We start from the raw sequence: 25,655 nt of genomic DNA on the forward strand, positions 1-25,655 counted from the left end.
TTATATAATAATAAAAATAATATTTAAAATTACCTCTAACGTTTGTTTCTAAATTACAATTCCACTGAGAAGCAATACAATTCGCCAGCAATCTACCCAGTATCCTACACAGTCACGATTAAAGTACCTGGACAATATTTTTTATAATTAAAATAATAATAAATAAATTACTATACTAAGGAAAGGTCTTGGACGCAATAGCAGGAAATGCTAGACATTAAAAATTCTAATATTTTATTCATTTGACGTATTTTGGGCAAATTAAAAACCAGGAAAACTGTGACCGCTGGGGGAGTGCTTTATGTAGATTACAGTATTATTCAATTTATGAATTTTATTATTCGTCTCACGGATATTTTATCATCTACATCTATACTAATATTATATATGTAACTCTATCTCTATCTGTCTCTCTGTCATTCTTTTGCTCTATAACGACCAAACCATTAAATCGAATTGATGAAATTTTGTGTCGAGATCTCCAAGGCTACTTTTACTGTTATGTCTAACATCTATCGACTGATAAAACACCAGCACAGCCGCGGGCGACTAATAGTCATTAATGTTGTTATGTTTGGTTGCAGGTTTCCTTCGTGCAAGTCGTCGCAAATCAAGTAAGTCTAAATTATTATATTCTACTTCACCCGATTTATTTTCTGTTATATTTTATTATATTTAACTTTGTGCGATTATATTTGACGGAGTATTATTATTATTTAATTTTGAATGCTTAATGAATACATTCCGAGTCAACGAATGGAGCCGGGATTTTCCAAAAAAAAAAAAGATTCTATAACTTAAATTGTGACGCTGCCTGGTGATAAAAATACGCAGGTGCAATAAATAACAAAGAAAAATTAAAGATAAGATACCTTGACGGTACGGACTGCATATTTGTGAACATTCAAATAAAACAATATTAAAAAGAGACCATTACAATATGCTCGCAATCGCAAACGGCCTAACTTTTAAACAGTGATTTGTCTATTTCTGTCTTCCATGATTTCACACTTAAAAGAAGATAACAGCATTGTTAGACAATACCTCTATACATTTTAGTTACGCCGGAGGAAAATAGAGAGCCGAGATGGCCCAGTGGTTAGATGACGTGCATCATAACCGATGATTGCGGGTTCAAATCCAGGCAAGCACCACTGAAATTTCATGTGCTTAATTTGTGTTTATAATTCATCTCGTTCTCGGCGGTGAAGGAAAACATCGTGAGGAAACCTGCATGTGTTTAATTTCAACGAAATTCTGCCACATGTTTATCCACCAACGCGCATTGAAGCAGCGTGGTGGAATATGGTCCAAACCTTCTCCTGAAACGGAGAGGAGGCCTTAGTCTAGCAGTGGGAAATTTACAGGCTGTTAATGTCGATGTTGTCGAAGGAAAATAAGACACGGAAATAATTACATAGTAACTTCTAGAACGTAAGATATACAAAGGCGATTTTATGCTAAGGCAGCTATCTCTTCCAGATATTCTTAAGGCATATAATGAAATAATAAGAGTTGAACTGTATGTGAAAGGCATGCTTAATTGCCTATCCCTCGAAGAGAACTCTTCAAACATTTCCTGCGAATAAAAACATTAAAATTATTTTTATTAATTTATGTCTCAATAATAAAGTTCCTTTCCCTGTGTATAATGTTTAAAAACAACGATTAATGAGCACAGTAATAATAATTAATATATATCCATGATAATAATGAACGTTTTGTCCTTAGCGTATTTTTTTTTTTTTTTGTTAAGTTCATTATCAATGCAAAGGACCCAAATTTGTGGCTTTTCAAAGTTTCTTATGATACCCAGTTTTATAAGCGATCCGATAATGACCGCTGGTTCCTACTTTCTAGTTTTAACTAATATTTAATTAAATATTTAAATTAAAAATTGTATTCAGATTTACAAGACAATAAAAATTCTTAGGTCTGTGCGTAGAAATGGAATTTAAAGATATAAATTAGTTTAATTTCATTTACGCCAAGCGAACGGGAAAAGCCAGTTCAGACAGCTTCAATAAACCAGCCGAATGTGACAATTCTACTTTCGAAATTATACAATTGCCAAAAAGCTGAAGTGTATCTTTGTATTTAAAGTGAAACTTCGTTTAAACATTTTCGAAGCATATATTTGTGTTTGCTTGAGCAGAAATGTCCACAAATTCTCCCTTCAAAGGCTATACAGAGAATTGGACGGTATCCAGCTTAAGCCTGATTAAAGTTTGCCCACTGCAGACTTGTTTAGAAATCACTGCTGTTTGCTTCTCCAATTAGAGTGTTTTGCTTTGTCTGAATACTAAACTTCGGTGATAGTTCGATTGAATAGGATTCTGGACAAATATAAACAATGATATTACTAGTCAATAAGTCCTATGCGTTAATAATGTCACTAATGTTTGACAGTCTCGTTTATCAATGGCATGTTATCAGACTGTGAACTTGCGGTTCTAATTTCGATATCTGGGTTGGGTCAAAAAAAATTATAGAGATCCTCTGTCAACGATTTTTTAACATATCTATATTTGGATGTTGAAGATTCCTCTTCTGTTTCGGAAAGTAATTTTAGCCTGATTTTTCTTTGCCAGTGTCGGATTTCTGTCTCACATTTGTAATAGAATCATCGCACACTTGGTTCTGTGACTGAAATCAGTAAAGAATTCGTCAATTTCTCGAAATGTTGCGAATTTTCATAATGTCCCGGAAATTATTTGATTATAAATATACTTATAACCAATATATACCTAAATGAGAAAACGAGTTTGTTTCTTTGCCTGTTTGCTACTCTTTCGCATCTTAAATCAATCATCTCATCAATGACCTTGAAATTTTTGTATTAATATTGTCGAGGATAAAGAAAAGGACCACACCTAGCCTCTCTAACGTGAATAGAGCACGGTCGAAAAGTAGTTCTACTAGAATATCAAACAAATAATGAACTCTCTATTTCCTCTCTCATAATACGATGGAACCATTCAATCCAAAAAGTTCCTCTTGTAATCCGATGGACGGAAAATCTTCTAGACCGGAAAAGTTGAGACGCAGATTTATAAACACAAATGTTTAATCAACGACAGAAGTTGGAAACATCAGACGCCTGGTTAAGTTTTGAAGGCACTTAAAGTTTAGCTCTCCCTCGTCGGACTTTAACATTTCGTGACGTACGATAAGAATCGATTTTGACGTGGACATTTAACAGAATATTAAATTTAATTAGTACATTTATTATGATCGTTGATAATTCAGTAAATTTAAGTGTAATTAGTTTTAAGTGTAGTTTTGTAATGCTAGCAGAACCCGACTGACGTTGTCTTTGCTTTGCTTTGGGATTGACATACATACGTTGATGTATTGCAACGCTATCTAGGGTTTGCAACAAAGTTATTAGAAAAATCTTCTTGAAAAATCATCTGTCAAACGGTGTCTATTTGAAACAGATGTATTAAGATCCTATTTTTGAAGAGAACATTGTGAACTTTCCTTTATATAAAATGTTAAGTGTATTTTACTCTTACTGATTATTATAATATTATAAATCAAAAGGATAGATCTTTGTTACTCAATTACTTCAGAATGTTTGAACGATTCTGAATGATTTGACAACGGAATAGTTTAAAAAATGTACCTAACACCTGACTTTTCTCTTCCCTCACGCGCAGGCATTGCGGAAACTAGTCCACTATAAAAGAATCCTTGAACATGTATTTACGTATAGATGCATTGGTTAATATGTTAAGCCTTGAAACATTTTTATTTAATTACCTTATCCAGTACTTAAATAACGTTAAAAAGCACGAATTAGACGTTACATTCTCATATTATAAAGTAAAATACATTTATAGCATCTCATGACTAACGATAATTTAATTTTTTTTCTATTAAAACGCACAAACACTTAAACACAGCCATGACACAGTGAAATAATTGCCAGTCCTTAATTATATCGTAACTTAGCCGATAATTAAATAATATATATATATATATTATATGTTTTAATTTTATTTCTCTCTTATTTAATATTTTTCAACTCTCTATATGTCAAAATATTTCTTACAGAAACTATTAATATATTACGAAGGTTCGCCCCTCCACATAAATATTGGCGTTTATTACTACTAGTGGGTCCCGCAAAACGTGTTCAGAACTTTGTAACGAAGTTCCTTTTCCCATACATCATATTTTACATAACCGGCACAATGATATAAATGAACATCGTTTGAGCGTAATAAAAGGACAATAAAAAAATAAAGAATGTCAATAAAATTTTAATTGCTTAACACATACGCAATACACACACACGCGTACGAATACAGCTAACGTACACGTCACATTTACCCGTACATAGACATACGCTTGTCAACCAAAGCCGTCTCAAGCTATGTTGGGGCCCTTGGTCACCCATGAATTTGGGGCCCTTTTGGTAGATATTTACTACCATGTACAAATAATTTGCTTATGGCCAGGCCTTATGTATAGTTTCAAATAAACGGTGCGGTAATTTTCGTATATTCGTAGGAATCTGATTGGTTGTACCATCCTAGGGCTATTTTATAGCCTTTTTTGATGAATATGTTACGTTATTTCTTATAAATATATCACTGTCGAAAATATACATAGCAGTCAACGTGAGAACAAACGTGTGAGAGAAATTGTTGGTTCATCGAGGTCCTCTCAGGATGGGGGCTCTGGACACGTGCCCCGTGTGCCCTATGGTGAACATGGTAATATTGTCAACACACGTACTATAACAAAAATTTCTATAACGCAGCGTTGATATTTTCTTAGGTCAAATCATGTAAGCAAACGAAAACCACTAATTAATTCTTAGGCTTGTCCGTATGTAATTAATTTTATAACTTGTGAAAAATTAAAACGTCTTAATAAATATTACCGCGTGAAAAACTTGTAACATTATTTTTGTAAGGAAAAAGTTTAGTTGTGAAAAATAAATAGGTTGTTATTTGTCTTGACATTTAATTATTTTTTTTAATTCGTATTGTGTGTTTTGGTCCATTACTTTGCAATTCCGACCATATTTCGTCGCAATTTTACAAGAATGTTGCGTTTAAAGGTCTACAAGTGCAGCCTTAAAATTAGGCAATGCGGGTTGTTGGATTCACATATGGCAGAATTTCGTTGAAATTAAACACATGCAGGTTTCATCACGATGTTTTCCTTCACTGCCGAGCACGATATGAATTATAATCTCAAATTAATCACATGAAAATTCAGTGGTGCTTGTCGGGTTTGAACCCGCAATCATCGGTTAATATGTACGCGTTTTAATCACTGAGCCGTTTCGGCTTTCAACGTTCAAAACGATATAAAATTTAATATCACACAAAGAAATAAAGGCAACATTTTATCGAAGCAAGCATTTACCTCACATTTCATTCTTACCACGATTTCACCAAATAGTGCGGTTGAATTACCGATTCTGCGAAATTGTTTCTCGAATTCTACACATTTTCGCATTAGCTTGCTGAAATATATGTCATATCATGTCGTTATAATGATACAATACGAATATACGAGCAAAACATCTTTATAAATACATATTGAGATTGTTAAGTGACATAAGATTGTTTTTTTTTTTGGTATTTGCTCAACACCCGACAATATGTCAGCCCAAAATTAGTGAAATCTGTTATTGTACAAATTTCCTTACCATGAAGGTAAAACATCAGTATAATAACATTTTTAACCAACTCAATGTGTTACATTTATGTGATACTAAGATTTTAATACTTCCTTACAAGTTTTAATAAGGAAAACTTTGGCGGAACCAAGTCAGGTCGATATTACGTAAAGTATTCGCCGTACAAAAGTAACGCCTATCCTCGCTTTTGGCTAAAAGATGTTCCACGGATATATCAAAAATCTTCAGACCAATTTTGTTTTCTGGTCACGTTTTTATAGTTATGAGACTTATTGGATAAATCGATCTCCACAGACCAATGTAGACGTTCTGAACTCATTTTCTTCGAGTGTGCATCCTAATGTATTAACCAAAAATATTACAAATGTCAACAGTAGTGTCTGTAAAATCTCCTACCGAGTTATAAAATGTGTTATAGGAAAAGTTTTCTTTTTAAGTTTTCATAAGACCAGTTCTTTGTTTTTTAAGTATGACATATTTTTAAGATGATTAAATTTCGGATAGTATACTAATAATAATAATAAATATTGGACAACATCACATACATTACTCTGATCCCAATGTAAGCAGCTAATGCACTTGTGTTATGAAAATCAGAAGTAACGACGGTACCACAAACACCCAGACCCAAGACAACATAGAAAATTAATGAACTTTTTTCTACATCGATTCGGCCGGGAATCGAACCCGGGACCTCAGAGTAGTGTACCCATGGAAACCGGTGTACACACTACTCGACCACGGAGGTTACAAAAGAGTCAAATCAATCAGTAAGGACCTAAGTAACAACGCTCATCATCTTATATTTCAAGGCACGGTTCTTCGAATCTTTCTTTATTCTATTTCAATATTTTTAAATTATGTAAAGCCTAATACAATAATATTGGTTTTAAAGACGATACGCCTCGAGAATAAAACGATCTCTTTGAGGTTATTTTTTATTATGAAAATTGTGAACGGTAATGAAGAAATTTAATTCGTTTTTTGGATACTTCTTCTCCTTTTATTGTAATTAAGTTTGACTGTAATGTTTTAATCTATATTTAAATAAAGCTAGAGAAATTGAATACGCTTATCTGAGAATTTAATTTCGATAATTTCGATATTTTTTTTGTCTTATTTACTTAGGCGGTCTGACGAATGGGATACCTGATGGAAAGTGGTCACCACAGCCCATGCATTGGTACTGTAAGAAATAGTAATTATTCGTCATATCACCATTGCACCATCAAATTTGGAAAGTAATATGTTATATAGGGACTCAATACCCCCAAAAGCATTTGAGCTCTTCTCTTACAAACCTTAAAAACCTTGAAAACTATTCTTTTTTTTTTTCAATGTTTGTTAATGTATTACTGCTGGTTAAAGGTCTCCTATACTTTTTTAAGGATATGGTTTGGCTCTATATATGAAACATTATAATACCAAAAGTAAAATAAAGTGACTGACTTTCTTAGGGTTTACTTTGCTAAAATTTCCCTGGCTGAGGGAAGCTCCTACGTAATGACAGTCCTGGATCCACCACTGTATATATCAAAATATTACTCACAGAGCTTTAAAATGTAGTTGAAAAATCCGAACCACAGTACATCAAAGCACGTTTCAAAGAAAATAAAGTTTGCATCGTTAGCAGTTTCACTTAGAACCCTGTTTCTAGAACCGAGTTCCCACTGAATTATCTCAAAGTGCATACTTTACTTTTACGTACTAAACTTCAAGATATTTTAAAGATAATATTTACGAACAACTTTTCGAAACGCTTGCTAACTTTAGAATTGCCAAATATAATGGTGTGAGTACGACATAAACCATCGCCAAGGTGATTATTTTAAGCAGTTTAGGATCATGTCGTCGTCAACGGGATTAAAGGGAACGTAAAACTACTAATGATTTGGAATGTGGATTTACCGAGAGTTACCGGCACTAAACTAAATGGTTATTATTTTTACTATATAAAATTACACAACGTTATATAATTAAAGTATATCCTACTTGAAAATAAACGAATTGTGAAAACATTTTCATCGCCTTTACATATAAAACATTTGGTAAAGTAAAAAACAAATACCAAAAGTAAAAAAAAAATTTCTAAAAACCTTCCGGACTGACTCTTACCGGTCATGTCGAAATGTTCCATCGGATTATGAGAGTAATTAAATAGGGAGTGCATCCATGTTCGCGGTACACAATCGTGAACTATAATATCCTAAGCAATTACTTAGACTCTCTTAAGAATGGCCGCCGTGACATAAATCTCTCTGAAGGACATCAAACATCGATATTATTTAAACATCAATGTTTTATAACACAAGAAGAACATCTGCAGATTTAGAATTAAAAATTAAATAAGAATATGCTGTGTATTTCTGTAGATTTTTTCAAGCACTTTTGAATCGTCATATCACAAGGTTAATTTAAATATCTATCGGTTTGGAATGTAGATTCTGCCGAGAAGAACCGGCAAGAAACGTTTTAAAATCAGTTCCATCGATACATCTCTCTGAAGTATCAAACATTTATAGTCCTTCATAGTTGTGCCAGCTAAATGTAAATATTCCTGCTGGGCTTCTTTTTTGAGGTGGATGGTTAAGTATCAAGCTTATGCTTCTCCAACGTGGGTTGGTAGATGTAGAAGTAGAAGATTTGCTTCAGGCACATACAGGATTCCTCACATTATTCTCCTTTCCCAACAAGCAAGAAATTATTTATAAACAGAAATTCACCACGTGAAAATTCAGTAGTTCTTACTTGGGTTTGAACGCGTAATCTTTTGTTAAGATTCACGTGTTCTAGCCTCTGGGTCATGATAGGCATTTGTTTTGTTCAGTGAAAACAAAAAATAAGTAAATTGTTTAACAGTCTGTTTGCGCGTTGAAATGTTTGCACACGGAAGTTTAAAAGCAGTCTCAGCTCATCCATGTTTGCGTGGGAACAATTACGCTTCGTTATTTAACACTTTAATTATATTAGTCTTCTTTTTAACTAGAATTACATTATGCTAGCAGATTTGTTTCATTTATTTTTATTAAAAAATATCTTGGACACCTTTCACCTAAGAGTCCACTCAAACTTTATTTTGTAATAAAAATTCAAATCAAAATCGGACCAGCTGTAGAAAAATGTATATCACAGGAAGTGAGGATAAAGCACCAAAACGGTGCTTTTAGGAAATGAGGTTTAAAGTTAAAACTAAAACCGCATTTCCCAAAGGTACCATTTATACTGACAATATATTGGTCTAGCTTACAAAATCGTAGTTCCCAAGCCAATGTTTGTATCCTTGCAATGTATACTTATTGTTACTTTGTTTTAAATAGTCGTGACCAATAAAAACTAAATAAAATCCAATTACTTTAAACTAAGGAGATTCCATGAACATTTGTTTAAAACTCTGGATCGGGACAGTATACTATTATTGTTATAGCCTGGAGTCTAGTTGGCAGTGTATACTATATTGAGTCTGTGCCCTCTGAATAAATATCAAGAATTAAACTAGAGTATGTTTGGACCTATAAAATATTATAATACGGATAATTTTAAATTGAATTTATACATACCTTGTTTTATATCTTATTGTTCGTATAATCACTGACAATTGTTCACTGATTTTGCCTAATTTTCAAAACAAAAGGACCAGCTAAGGACCAATGAACGTGATACATAGTTGGTTACATTGACCGCACAACATTATATGTAAATTCAAATCGTCAAAAATATAGGCATTCGAATAGTTCTTAGAATAAGGTCAAATTTATATGATGTTTGGTCAGAATCCGTTTTATCGAACATTGTGAGCAGAAGGATCAATTTCATTTAAATATATGTAAATTCCTAGATAAACATAAATCGTGAGTCAACGAACCTGTTCAATTAACCTAATCTGGTACTTGCGGGAATAATTGTAGTAATTGCTTATTGGAATTCGGTAATCCAATTGTTTTGGAACATCCTGATTTAGCTTCGCTTTCCAATTTGTAATAAAACTTCTTTAATGAACTATAGAAACGTCGTTGACGAAAATCGAGTTCGAATTTCAATTATCAATAAATTTGTTTAGATATAAAATCTTTAGGTTATTTTTTTGTATAAAATATAATGTTTGAGCCGAGATGGCCCAGTGGTTAGAAAGCGTGCATCTTAACCGATGATTTCGGGTTCAAACCCAGGCAAGTACCACTGAATTTTCATGTGCTTAATTTGTGTTTATAATTCATCTCGTGCTCGACGGTGCAAGAAAACACGAGGAAGCCTACATGTGTCTAACTTCAACGAAATTCTGCCACGTGTGTATTCCACCAACCCGCATTGGTGCAGCGCGATGGAATATGCTCCAAGCCTTCTCCTCAAAGGGAGGCCTTGACTGTTAATGTAATAGGTATGTTTGTCCATTTTTGTAAAATTTGAATGTAAGATTTTAACGACATCTGGCTTTATAGGATTATTTAGTATTATAAATATATTTGGTGCGTTAGCATTTTGAATACACGGAATCCTTAACGTAACTCTTTGGAATAAATAAATACGACAATCTAAAACAACAATATAATCGTATAATACGAACATTCGGTTAGAGTTTAGAGTAGAGATTGAATATAAACGATTTCAAAAGACTTAGAATATTTACGAATTTAATCTCATATGCGTACGTATACCTTTTGATAAATGTCAAATTCGAGACCCTCACTGAATTATCCAGAGGATCGTTGGGATCGCGAAATCCAATTTCGGGAAGTATCATATACATTGAGCGTTTGTATGATTTATCACCTTTCCGAGATTTATTATAATTTAGTACCAGGAATGCATAGATAGTTATTCAGAGTTGCTTGTCCTGAAATATGTCTTGAGAAAATTACCTGTAAATGTTTTTTTTTTTTTTTGGTGAAATTAAAAATATTTGAAACTCACAAACGTAATATCGAACATAGGTAGGTAGGTTGCTTAACTACAAAAAAAATAAGTTTTACTACGAATAAATCACATGCAAATGCGATCTTATCACTGGTAATTATCTTTTATAAATAACCTCGGGTGTATTTCGATTAGACTTACAGAGAGGTTAATGGAATATACCAATGGAATATGTACATTTATCCATATTTATTTTAAAGCTGAATAGTTTATTTGGTCGAACGCGCCAATCTTAGGAACTACTGGTCCGATTTGAAAAATTCTTTCAGAGTTAGATAGCCCATTTATTGAGGAAGGTTATACGGCCTGTAAGGCTTTTACGACCAATAGGAGCAGAGAGAGTATCAATAAAAAATGTTGCAAAAGGGGGAATATTACCGGTTAAAGTTTCGCAAAAATCATGTACGGCAGAATTTGTAATATACCCGAAAATAATTGAATTATAAAACATTAATTACTTGTGCACTTTAACATGTCCTTCGTGGTTGGCTGGTCACTCGTGAGATGGCCTGCCTTGACCGATATCGTTCCAACGACATCATATTGCATATAAATACTTTGATTGATTAAAACTGAGATTGTGCTGTCTGATCATAAAAAAATATATAAGAATACTAAAATAAAAAAATTAAATTATAGATAAGATACATTTACCTTTTTTTGTGATTTAAATGTTCTTGAAATAAAAAATAAAATCACCCTTATATGCCCCACGGAACCAATATGACTATATTGGTAAAACATTTTATTCTTTAACATAAAAATAAATAATAGGACTTTAATAAAATTTTTACACTTTTCGGTTCTGAAAATGTTATTTTTTCACAGTGGAATGAAAATGATCTCATGGGCAGTTAAGGATTAAAGGATTATTTAATTGTTTTATTCGGAATGGTGTTAAAAGTGTTTCGGAATAAATTAATTTCGTCCGTTGGGTGTCTTTAAATAAATTAATTAAATTATTCGTTTCATTTAAAGTCGCTTTTACCCTAAAAGTAAAAAGTACGGAATTAATAAAAGGATTAAGGCGTTGAAAAATGTAGCCTCTGAATTATTATGCCTTCATTAACATTGGTAACGCGTCATTTTTACTTTAAAAATTATTTTTTTACAATGATAAAATGGAATTTTAGACTATCACGGGTGATCAAAGTCAGGCTTATCTTAAAAAAATGTATGAGCTGATCTTATATATCAAAACATAACATATTTTTTACACTTTAGAAATACATTTTTCAAACTTTAAACAAATCTAGAACCACTGTCCACTGACAAATAAATTTAGACAAACTTAATTACAACTATCAAATAATTCATTCCATTGTTAAATTTGGAGACAAAATAGCGTACAAAAAATAAATGTTCAAGCAATTTACTTCTTTAATGCGTACAAAAAGAAGACCAAATTAGCTTTAAAGAAATAAATACGATGGTAGTTGCACGGTTAGTAAAATAACCACTAAATGTAATAACCATTTTCAACGATGACTTCAATTCAAAGCGACCATCCATTTGATACCGGAGATAGCGTTCCAAGTCTCCCAAGAAAACTATTCACTTGAACCAATGGCAAAGTAACAAAGGATTGAAAAAGAGACATTATTAGTCTAACATGCTTAAACAATGAGCTTGTGTAAGATAAAGAACTTCTCTATTCTAGGAACTAATGGGGACAATTCGAGAGGTTATTTTCTTGAGGATAATTCTGTCAGTTTGGGTTTACGACTTAGGTTCTTCGAACAAAAGCTACTTTTCTGTTTATTGTACCTGTTTACTGTTCAATTAGTTTATGTAAAAAGTATAATTCAGTAAACAAGTACACTTGAATTCTGTAGTGGATTAAATGTCAAATAAACTCCTTAATGGGAGTGATATCTTTTACCAGCTGTGGAAATTTTACGAGAATTACTTTTGGGTTAAATTTCTATTAAATATATATTTAATATACTATTTTATATCTTTATTGCGTGTAGTGGCTGCAGATCCCGAGTTTCTGACCGATAATAGCACTTAGAAGTGTGTACGCTCTCGTGCCTCGGAAAGCACGCAAAGTTGTTGGTCAGGCCTGAACTCTTTCCGGTCGTATCGGATTTTCCATCCCATCGGATTATGAGATTGAGCGAAGAAACAATTGTCCGCTATAATATGTCCTGAGTAGTTGACTAGTCGCCCTCCAGATTGCTCGCCTTGACCGAAATCGGTCAGGAGGACATCATCATCAAATGTATTTATTAATTTAAATAAACGACAGCGTTTACACAATTTGAACTGATAGTATCATCAGCGCAAATTGCAATTCCGATTACATTACGAATGTTTGTGTAAGCAAATGTCTCGCAGCGAAGCTATGAATGAAAACATTTCATTAAAACCGTTCAACAGTAATAACGTTAATTCGCTTGGAATCTCTTGCATTAACATTGTAAGTTTAGCGTCGAGTCTTTATAATTGTACATATTATAGTATTCCCTATCTTCTATTAGAAGATATATTTTAAATATTCTATAATATGCAAATGTAAAAAAAAATGTACAATGGCATGATGCGTATACTTTGAGATAGATAGAATTTAATGACGCTGATTGTTTTTTTGATCTCATACGATAAACATATTCTCAAAAATAAACTATAAAAACATTTTAAAAAGACAATGTTGTGTTACGGTTTTGTTTTATTTATTTATAATATAAATCTCATTTCGCTCGTCGTCAAATAAATTTTAGTATTGTTATATGAGTATGAATACATAAAGTACTCAAGTATTGTAAAAATAACTTCAAAAAGTCGCCACTATGTTGATACTATGAGAAATATTAATCATTCGTTATATTACCAATGAACCTCCAACCTTGAGAACTAAGATGCTAAGATGCTTGTAGTTAAACTGGCTCACTCACCCTTCAAACTGCTTGGTGATCTACCCTATTATAGTAAAATTGGAAAACTTCAGATTATTAGATAAATATGTAGTAATTCAAACAGTTCTTGTAGGTTATCTCACAATGATTTCCTTAACTAATACCAAGATTAATTGTAGACGCAAATCAAGCACAACAAAGCTCTTTTGCCCAATTACCAGGATTTTAAAAGGCGATAATCAGTTTAAATTTATATGTCCGATAAGCTGAGTCGTATTCAACGTCATCATTATTGTTCACAATATAGTTCGTTATTAATATAACGAGCATCCCGTGGACGTACAATATTATGAAATTAAAACGTGTTTATAATTAACATTTCGTTGAAATTTATTCGTATGTTCTCGACGTAACATAAAATGCAATTGAAGTTATTTTGTTTTTAACGTTGATTCCCTTTGAATTGTCATTCGGAGTCGAATGTTTGGACATTTTGATCACAAAAATATAAATATTTATCATTAATAGCATTATTCGTTTTCGTTATCATTTGACTTATAGTGATTTGTTTGTTTGTCTTACTTTACTTTATAATGGGGAGGTCAAAGGACAATGTGAAAATATGAAAATGAAAATAGTTGCACTTGCATGCTATAATATGTCTGTCTTGTCTGTTTGTTAGTCTATAAGACTGACAGCAAAGGCCAAAATTGAGTGACTGTGGTGAGTGAATCACATTAGTGATCTAGGTAGTAATTAGTGATCTAGGTCTCTTAATCGATGCAAAAGGCTAAGGTACACCTAGACGATTTACGTAATCAGATCTGCCCAGTTTATGCAAGGCGGAACTTTGTTACATAACCTTGTAATCGTACACTACGAACGAACCTCGTGGTAAAACCATCAGCCGAAAACTGTGAATGATTTTTTAGACCATTCATTGTTTAAGGTGAAAAAAAAATTAATAAGCTAATACCATTTTTTCTTCGAAGTTGTATTAAATGATATCATATTTCTATCATTGAAAATTTTAAACAATTTTATAGTACACCTTATTTGTTTCTCTTCCAATTCATTAGTTGTTTTTACTTTGACTATAAAAAATAAGTAATCTTTATTTAATAAAGGAATTCAAATTTATATATTTGTTTTACATAAGAAATCTACAGCATATTTTCAATAATTCGAAATATAAATCAGAATACATTTTGGCTACCAAAAAATTAATTATTTTCCGTTCAAAGAAACAAATTATGATTAACAAACTAATCTCACTTCAAATCAAAAGATACGAAATAATGTAAATGTGTATGAACACACAAGAATAAGATATTTTTTCATACAATAAAAATTTCCAAGAATTCCATAGAATCCAATTTTGTTATGAAACCCGCACAAGGGCACAATTCAAAATAATAGCTGCAATCCAGAAATATGCAAATTTTAAAACTTAATTTAAATCTCCGAGGCGCGAAACAAGAGTGAATATTATTTATGATTTCATCACAGTTCGTAATCTTTTTACTTCTTTCACATTCAAGAATACTCAAAGATAATCAAATGAGCTAATTTGGGCCGGATTGTCTGATAGCGTTCATTGATGTTGTTTATTAAATAGAATTTGACAAACAAATGCCAAGACTTTCGCAGGAATTATGAACGTACCTATATTTAGTTCGTAGAAAAGTATATCTAATGAACTCCTTTTCCGTTACTCGGTAAAATTTATATTTCGAACCAATGTTTTACGGTTAACATTATCCTGTTTCAAAAGGTCTTAAGAGCCTATATTATTCCAACCACAAAAGGACAAAAGCCAAATGACGCGACGCTATTGGCCGACAGCTTGAATAATCTATGATATTAATTATGGATTTTCGAAAACGTTGCCTTTTGAACGTCTACGAAGCTATTATCGGAACTTTCGAAGGAAAATTAAAGTTGATATGTTGTTAAATGTAATATCGAGAACGCATATTCGGATAAAATACGTACCTAAATCTGAAGTTTTTTTTATATTTATTTCCTCGATTGGAGTAGACTATTCTAGAAACTAGACTAAGGCTTTGAATCGTTCCACTTATACTAAATTCTAACGTATAATTGAATTATCTATTAACGCATATATCCCATGATTAGTGGCATATTGGCAGATCGTCAATATACTTTGCTCATTTATTGAAAAAAAAAAAAAACATAGCACTGCACTAAAATCCTTATCAACTATAATATCAACTATTTAAATTACCGGTAAATTTATACCAAGAGACTTTTTTACAAGTTATATAATACATTTTATATATCAGATCGATTTTATCAGAGAAAATTGATCTCATTAATAAACGTTACGTTAACCTTAAATACCTTCGGTGAGTTTTGCTCGAACTTGTAACTGTGGGATATTATCTGTGATAATATTAGCCTAAACTTTGTCTACATTGGAGAAGTTTCTCTTCGAATGCATATTTGAAGTCTTCGTTCGGTCATTAGGATGCAACTGATACCGAATTATAACAAGTTCCGTTTTAAACATCTCTATATTTATATGGAAATGCATATTGCAATTGCGTTATGAATAATCTATACTATATGTGCTCGGCGGTGAAGGAAAACATCGTGAGGAAACCTGCATGTGTCTAATTTCAACGAAATTCTTCCACATGTGTATCCTACCAACGCGCATTGGAGCAGCGTGGTGGAATATGCTCCAAACCTTCTCCTCAAAGGGAAAGAAGGCCTTAGCCCAGCAGTGGGAAATTTACAGGCTGTTAATGTACAAATGTAAATCCATATTAATAGTATAAATGCCAAAATAACTCTGACTATCTTTCCGCTTCACAACCAAATGGCTGATCAAAATTTGATACGAAGTTAGCTTGAACCCATAGGTAGGACATAGGATATATTTTTTTTACTAACAGTATTTAAAACGGGATATTTACCATGTTTTTTATTTTTATTTGGTGGTGTTCGATATTTTTTTAATAATCCCTAAAAGGTGCAAGCAAGTACGTAGTAAGAAAAGCCGCAGATAACAACTGATATTCTATAAATACAAGAACTGTATTAGTACCAAATACCAATTAGAGTTTTAACGTCCACGCACAAAGAAATATTCGAATTTGAAATCAAAAAGGTCGTTCAGTAGAAACCAACAGTATTAGGGATATAGAATGGATCCTGAAACTCTTTCAAGCTCACTGTTTAATATTGAGAAAACAGTGCTGTGTTGGCATAGATAAAAGTCTTCTAAAAGAATTTGCACTTTAAAAAGAACTGTGTTCGTTTCGTAATAGAGCTCAAATTTAAATATCACCACAGCTTAGAAGAAAATTATTTTCAGTGTGAAGTGGAAATTAGATGTTCTATAACATTCAAATTAAGAATCTCGCTTTGAAACAACATTTGTGTATTCCGCCGATAAAAAAGATACAAAAATTCAAATGAAAACAAACGATCTGTCTGTTGTAAAAATCAAGTCAATTCAGTGGAATTCAGATTGAATTACATTTTAAATTTCTGCAATACAGAATTATAAATATAACACATGGGTAATTCAATGAATAATTTGGTATCACATGTGCGCAGGGCAATAATCAAACCAGTGTACCATTTTCTTCGTTAATTCCTTTTATATATTTCCTTTTAGTTAGTGATATAGCTTTGTGCTAGCCCCTCTGGGTAGGTCTCATCTACTCAACATACATAAAGCTACAGAAAGTTAAGTATTCCAGTTTGAAGGGCCAGTGTAACTAAAGCAACAAGGACGCACATCACAGTTCCAAAATTGCCGAGGTAGCTTTGCGACGTAAGGAATGGTTACCTCTTTTACGTCGCCAATATGCCATGACAATGAGAGGTGATAAATAACTTATTCTTAAATAGGAAAAAACCGAAAATCGAATCTACTAGATACAATTAATTTTCGTGATGATATATATATTTATAACAATTATAAAGAATGAAATAGTATTAATTAAAATTTACTTTCAAATATTATACATATCGAGGGACACATTTTCAATCTGTAAGTTATTCATTTGATCCCATTTCCACCGCAAAAGGCCAATGCGACATTCGCCTCTATTTACATTTCAAATGAGTTCCTCTTAATTATAGTGTTGCCACAAACATACAAAGGGTCGGGTAACTCTGTAGATAGAGACTCCTATAACTGCCTCAATTTACTTTAATTTGCATTTGTGATGAAATTGATAACGTCAAATTAAATCGTTCGTATTTAATTATGTTACAATAATAATAACTATGTTTACATGTACGTAGATACATAATATATGTATGTATATAAAGATACCCGGTGGCCCCGTTATATTGTGTCTTCAAAGCTGGACAGCATCACTAAATTTTCGTGTTAATTTATATTTATAATAATTTATCTCGTGCTCGATGATGCGAAAATTGGGAGGAAACATACATATTTCAAAATTCAACTACTTGTCCACCATCTTGTTTTGGAACAGCGTGTTGGAACATAAGATCTTTCAATTGATGGTTCCAAAAATACCTCAATTCTCCTGTCATTGACACATTAACAGTATTTTACTTTTCATTATATAAGAATAATATACATTACATAATTATAGAATAAAAATGTATTAAAATAATATGACTCAATTAAAATAGAGAAATTAAGTTGTTTGTGAATATGTAAGATACTAAAAATGTCAAGGTAGCATTCATTCAATTTATTTGCTATATAAGGTATATAGCAAATATTTTACTTACGAATCCATCTCCAATATGACTGCAGCATTATGTTTACCTAATAGACCCTGTCTTAAGCAATTGTGCGCCCAAAATTGCCTTATATAAAATAATCTATAATATCATTCACTTAATATATTTTTTCCTGTTGATCTAACGATTGCCATTATGCGTTTATTACGTGTACGTTTTCGCAAGGAACCCTTCCAGCTGAATAAATTACGATTATTAAGTCGAAAAATGAGCCAGTCCTCCCGTAAAAATGATGAAAGATGAACTCCATTAATAAACAAATTTTCATAAAATATATTTGTAATCTGTAATCATGTGAAATCTTTTTTTACGGTATCCTCCATGGTCGTAAAATAAATATATCCTTTCGACGGTAAAATATAAAAATATGTAAAGAATTACCATTGCTTACTTTAATACAGACTTAATAAGTACATAAAAACCCAGAGATAATATAATATTAAGGAATATTATAAAACTCCGATCTCAAACTACTTCTACCAATTCGAAGATCGAACGATTATTTTTCCGCTCAGAAAATTGGAAATGGAATTCAACTTGGAAATTATAGATTCTTGCAACCATCCACGCAGAGTCGCATTTAAAGGTGTGGAGCCTCGAGCATTGGCCCTAGAGCAACAGAGGCGTGAAGACCCTAATAATAATATATTGAATTAATTTGAATATTTTAATTTCTGTCAGTAAGTTATAATTTATTTACTTGTATCGGTAAATTTTAAAACAGTCATTAATAACATTATTATACCTTGATTTACTAAACACATATTTATATATACAACTCTTCCGAATCTCTGTTGTGGGGTCCCTCTCATGTTTAGGTCCCAGGGTTGCCCTGGTTGCCCTCCCTAAATCCAGCAATGATTCCTCGCGGACATGGTTTAGTATATTTAATATTATGTCGACTAACTATAAAAAAAAATGTCCCATTTTATCTTATACGTTTTGTCGTATAAAACTGATCCATTTTATTTATTCAAAATTTATTTTGTACAGTAACTATTATACATTTTTATTTCTACATAATTAAGGCTTTTATGTTAATTGTTCAAGTTCGTTTTATATTATATATACCGGTGAGATAAAATACTTATTCAATATAAGTTGTGTGTAAATATTTTACGTGCTCGCTCCTTCGAGTGCCATCGATAAGGCTCGGCTCATAAATACTGTATCATAAAATAGACGATAAAATACTAGGAATAATGTTTAAAACTATTCAATTCACTGAAAGCGTAGTCATAACGATACGCCTATACATATTGAAATAAGCAATACTAATATTACAAACGCGAAAGCAACTCTGTCTGTTACCTCTTCACGCTTAAACTACTAAACCTATTTAGATGAAATAAGATACGTAGATAGTTCAAACCCCGGGGAAGGACAGGTTACTTTTTTAATTCGCCCCTCGAGGGAGTATAATTGGTGAATAACGCAGGTTATAATAACAGAAAACAAATGAGTGAGTAAAATTCACAAAACTATAGTTTTGTTGTTAAGTAAATAATATATTTTTGTTATTAATATAATAATGTATAGAGATGGAAGGAACACAAGGGCCATGTCGGTATATGAGAGCGATATACCGTTTGTCGTTTTGGGATACGAGTCGCTCAGGTCAGGCCCTAAGGTAAAAAACAGCCCGTTAATGAACCACTGCTGGACTAAAGCAACCTCTCCCTTTAAGGAGAAGTTTTGCAAAGAATCCCACCACGCTACTCTAATGCGGTTTGAAAGATACATACAGTAGCAGAAGCAAAATTTCATCGAAATTAGACACATGCACGTTCCCTCACGATGTTTACCTTCACCGCCGAGCACGAGATTATACAAATTTTAATTTGTATAATCGGGAATTCAGTGGTGTTTGCTAAGGTTAGAACCCGCAAACATCGGTTATGATACGTTCTAACCATTTGGCCATCAAATTCATATCATATTTGTTGAATAATATAAATGACTGACATAAAAGAAGAATTGTTGAAAATATAATATTGAAGATGAAAATTCAACGTTGCTGAATGTTGCCCGGAATCAAACCCGCGTTTTTCTGTTCGCCACGAAGTAAACAAATGAATTTAAGATAATACTTATAAGGATTGTTTTGAAGTTTCTCAGCAATTTTTCTTCATGCCATTGTTTAATTATTCTGATCATTGAAAGTCTAATTAGGTTCATTTCGAACGATAGTATTTCGTAAAAAGTTTTCAAGTACTAGAATCAGCGTCTATTTGTATTGCGAAGAATAATTAAAAACTTATGCTGTTATGCTTCATTTAATGTATGGTTTCGAAGATCTACCGTCTTTATTGTGTTTTTAAATTAGCAAGGAACAATGGAATTTACAAGCATTTCGAATATATTTTTTAATAAATAATTAAAATTTAGTATTATTTTTCGATTTGAATGGCGAGTGAGCCAGTATAACTATAGCCACAAGGGACATCTTAGCTCCTAAGGCTTAGTGTACAGCATCAATGTCAATGGGCGCTGGTGACTTACAATTTATTAGCCAAAAAAGAAATTTAAAACTATCTTAGAAAGGTTCTTCACACTTATCTTATCTTATAAATTAATAGTGTAAACCGATCTTTGTCCCAGTGATCATGGGACGATAGCTGCACATAAAAAATCGGTTATGGTCTCTTCTTAAGAGCTCCAGCCGTAGATGTGAAGAAAAGTGAAACATATACTGGCCGGTTAGAGTATCAGAAAAAAAATTAAAAGCGTAAACAAAATTAAAGTAAATTGTTATCGACAAACTCCAACTTAAGTAATGTATACTATTTGACATTAAAAAATCATTTAAAAAAAGGTTTCATCATTTTGGCGCCAAATGTAGATGTTTGACTTGCAGTTTACAATGAAATTAAAAAAAAAAACCTGTCATAGGTTTCGAAAATCCTAAAAAATCTTTTTTCTCAGTCTCTTTATAATGTTTTATTAGTCGATAAAATTAAATCAAATTTCACGTTAAGAAATATTAAATCTTATTTATGATTATTGAACTTTCTCTGCCTACATATATGCCTTGCCTATAACTATCGTCAGCTATGGTAAAAAATATTACATCGGCATCGTTTTAAATAGTTCAAAGTGAATCACCATTTCGCTGTTGACCTGGACTTGTATCGCTTTTAGCTCTAGTAGACCAAGTGGCAGGCAAACGTGCCGCCAACGACTTTACAGTCTTGGATAACCCAACTATTGATGCTTTCATATATATTCAGCAAAGCTGTCGACACTCGATGACCTGATCATAAGATGTTAACCGACTTTCGGTGACACGCTAATTTGATCCTTATATATTTTAATATTATTATCATTGTAGTCAATTTCGCATATTATTTGATCATATTTTTGATTGATATCATTGTCTAATTTAATTGCCACCATTCCACGCGGTCAAGATTTATACAGTAACTATTTTTAATTAATATTTGTATATATTTAAGCATTTAATGTTATAAATTCTTATGTTAATAAATTTATATATTATTTAATAATAAAAGCGATATATTCGTATACCTCAGTATCTTTAACTTATTACATATAATATTACTATTTTATAAAACTAGCTAGTATATTTAAAATGTATATATATTATTCATCAAATATTGAAAGAAATATACACAAGTAGCTATCATATACAGCAAAATAACAAAAACATTAAAGAACTCATATCATAAGCAACCGACTATTCAATTCTATCTTAAGTCAACTAAATATGACTGCCTCGCCGCCCGCCTGTCATATCTTTTCTTCTTCCACGTCGTCTGTCCGGGGACGTCACTTCCCCAGCGACGTCACTCAAACTTCGTTCAACAAAAATATATATATATATAAAGACAAGTTTATTTGTAATTGCATAATCGTATACATCTTTTCTCTGCCCGTTTCCGAATCTGTTCGGGGTCGGCGCAGCATGACTTTTTTTTCAGTTCTCTCTAACATTCGTCATCTCTCTCAAATCCCTCCTCGCACACTCCATCCATGTTTTCTTAGGTCGTCTCACCTTCCACCTCTCTACGCTCATGCTCATAACATTTTTAGTAACGCGTGTCTCCTCTACGACTCACATGTCCACACCAACTCAAACGGTTCCCTTTCTCTTTTTCTGTTATTCGGCGCTACTTTCGACGTCATATATCCTTCTTTGTTCTTCAATCCATTCACATCACTCCACACATACATCTCACCATTCTCATCTCTGCTACGTGCAATCTCTTTTCATCCTACTTCTCGACCAAGCTTTCCGATCCATACATGACGACAGGTCTAATTACTGCATACATATATACATTTAAAATAAAGTTCACTAATAAAGGGACGAAAAACATGTAAACAGATTCGACCTCATGGCGGCGCTTTGACGTTTTAAATAAACCATACGTACAATATATTAACGTTATATATTATATATTAACGTTAAACTAACTTATATACTAATATATAAACGAGTAGAACATTTGCTCATCAACCTAAGTTAAATAAATATCAAATATTATAAGAAAATAATACGTAAATCTACTCTAATTAGATTAATAATTTGATACTTGTGGTCCATAATGCCGTAGGGACTGACTTAACGCGACAGATTAATTAGACTACATATTTTATACGAATATTTATAGCCTTTATTAACCAACCATTTTAGCCGTATAATAATTTAATACCTTTTTATCAGCAATTAACAAAAAACAATATTTAACGAAGGTTTTGCTGTTATTTTAGGCGTCTTATCATTTGGCACGAATAAATTACCTTCGAATTTATAAATTAATCGAGTTAGCTATTTTTTATTAAGAACAAAATTTGTTTTTTTTTTCTTAATTCTCGTATAATTGAATTTACGTTAATGAAGGTCTAAGAACTACGAGCCTAGACAGAAAGTAATTATAATGAAACTATTAACACGATAATGACTAGAATGATATTGCTATATATTTAAGGTTGATCGACTAATATATTGAGGAGGTTTTCACACTAACCACATCAATATGTTGCCGCTAGATGGCGTTGTGGGACATTAACTTACATATATACCGTTATAAATAACCACTATAGTTGAATATGGGGAGAACGTTTGCCAAGTACTGCTATCTACATAACAGATAGATGGACTATGGTTTTGTACAAGCACGTATAGGCACCATCCTCTCATCACGTGTCCAAACAGCAATACATTGTATTGCTGTGTCCCGTTGAAGTTTTTAAAAATATAGTTCTAGAATGTCCTTCAATAGTAAATTTTCTTATAATAAATTTCCTAATTTCATCAATATCTGTTCAGTGTCTTAGCGGTGAAAACATAACATACATAAAAATCGCGTTTATAATATTAGTTAAGATTCTTATGTATTATTTTTATATATAAATTATAGTACCAAATTAATTATACAACTTGTAACTAATCGAAAAATAAACAATGGTTTAACGAATAACCAAATTATTCCTTTTTCTATTTAAATCAAGTTAGTCCTTGAACGTAAAATGACCGCTGAATTTCAAATTATTTTTTGAAATTTAATCTTAATTTTTGTAACATAGATGCTGATTTTTTTATTTAAATCCTTTTCAAAGCCGCCAATTCATAATTCCGAAGCTCTTTATTATTTTAAGCGGCGTAAAGTGAATTTTTACAGCATACTTGAGCTTACTTAAAATATTTTCAACATGTGAGAAATTTAAATTATGAAATTCAAGTTAAATTTCAACGAGGAAAAGTTACTTATTTTTTTATAATATTAAAAGTGTTTTAAAGTGAGTTAATAATTAACCTTAAAATTATTTTTACAGAAACTTAAAATTCTTGTATATATACTATCCACGTGGTTACACTTGAAGCGTTTGCGCTTTTATGAAGTATGTTACAATTCAGTAGCAATACATAGACACTGACGCACAGATTAAAAATGTCACATTTTTAAATCGCCGTCCAGTGATTGGTTACTGGGAATTATAATCGTTGGCTCTTTTGACCGTCCGCCTACCAATACTATGAAAAATAATGATTGTATGTTATTATATATTTGATGCAAACATTTCGCGTGATGTATTAACGTAAAAAGGAACAAAATTTTACGAATAAAAAACCCAACCTCATATTATTTACTCGTTTACATAGTAATGATATGTTTAGCTCGTATTGAGCTCACGCAACGCAGAATCAAATATTTGGACGCGGAAAACGCACACATATTTTTGATGTTCTAATTTTAATTTATAACAATTATTATTATTTAAGAATATAAGATTGCTGGAAGAGATTCGTGTTGAAATTTATTCATATTATTAATTCTCGCATTTAATCTGTGACTTTTTATTATTAATCTGCATATTCATTAAAAAAAACATTTAATATTATTAAAATAACAAATATAATTTTTGATAATATCAACTATCTAAACACCAATCTTTTCATATTTATTTTTATAAGAAATAAAATATTTTTTTTACATTGCAACATTAATTTTGAACAATATCGTTAAATTATAGTCGAACTGTTCGTTCTTGTAAGCATGATATAAATCAGCGACATGGCACAAAAGCTTACAGATTTTGATTATACACAATTTTTAATAAAGAATCGCTTGCATGTATCATGCGAGACTAAAAACTGTACCTGTCACGCAGTTTCTCAGAACATTCGACGATTATATTCTGAAAAAAGTGATTCAATCCATATGGGTTTTATTTTGCTGTTGGATATAAAACATTTTAAGTCGGATGAATCGGTAGAGTTCAATGTAAGATTTGGAGAAGTTTGACGTATCTTCAAAGTAGAACACAACAATACTAATCATTGCTTCTTGGTGGTAAAGTATATGATGATTAAGTGGTATATACTCGGCGTGGTTTAGTAAGTTTCAAACCGTCTTCTCAAAGAGTAGAGGAGACCTTAGCCCATCAGTGGCATCCTTATAGTCGGTTACTTTTGATAAGATGTTATTATTTTTATTTTCGAATAGGTCCCTTGTAGTTTGAAGTATTAATGAATATACAATATAAGCTGTTAAAATACTAAACGTATTCACAACTATCAAGAAAAAAATATTAAAAAAAAAAAAAGAACATTTAATAATTGGACAAAAATACTTCTGTCTCGTTTCCTTGGTATATTATAATATTATTTAGAATCAATAAAAATGTACCGCAAAATATTATTTCATTAAAATTAAAATATTTATAAGCCAAGTTTTTTCTTTCATACCAGTCAAAAATCAAACTTCTTAAAGTTTTAAGTGTAACAATTTAATTATAATACGTATATATCAACTTCGAAGTTAATTAAAGTCTAGAATATATCTGAATGTTAATAGTCTACTACTACTAGTCAGGTTCGTGTTCCGAGCGGGTGATCACTCCTTCCGCCTCCTCAATGCTTGTTTAAAATATCTCATTACCTTTAAGTTGTGAGGAAAATAAAGTCTCGCGAGGCTCTTGGGAAAATACGGATAGAAGAG

At 31.8% G+C, this 25,655-nt stretch overlaps 2 protein-coding genes across 2 annotated transcripts in view; one reads left to right on the forward strand and one right to left on the reverse strand.

Moving 5' to 3' along the window:
- LOC113392926 (leucine-rich melanocyte differentiation-associated protein-like) overlaps nucleotides 1-25,655 on the reverse strand; it is a 267,313-nt gene that overhangs the window by 194,924 nt on the left and 46,734 nt on the right. The gene's annotated exons all lie outside the window — the stretch shown is intronic.
- LOC113402822 (calexcitin-1) overlaps nucleotides 1-25,655 on the forward strand; it is a 48,607-nt gene that overhangs the window by 5,800 nt on the left and 17,152 nt on the right. Inside the window, exon 2 of the mRNA XM_064216532.1 lies at nucleotides 585-614. The gene's annotated coding sequence lies outside the window, so the exon portion shown is untranslated. The remainder of the gene's footprint in view (nucleotides 1-584; nucleotides 615-25,655) is intronic.

Source organism: Vanessa tameamea, chromosome 12 (assembly GCF_037043105.1).
Source record: "Vanessa tameamea isolate UH-Manoa-2023 chromosome 12, ilVanTame1 primary haplotype, whole genome shotgun sequence".
In the NCBI taxonomy this organism is placed as follows: domain Eukaryota; kingdom Metazoa; phylum Arthropoda; class Insecta; order Lepidoptera; family Nymphalidae; genus Vanessa; species Vanessa tameamea.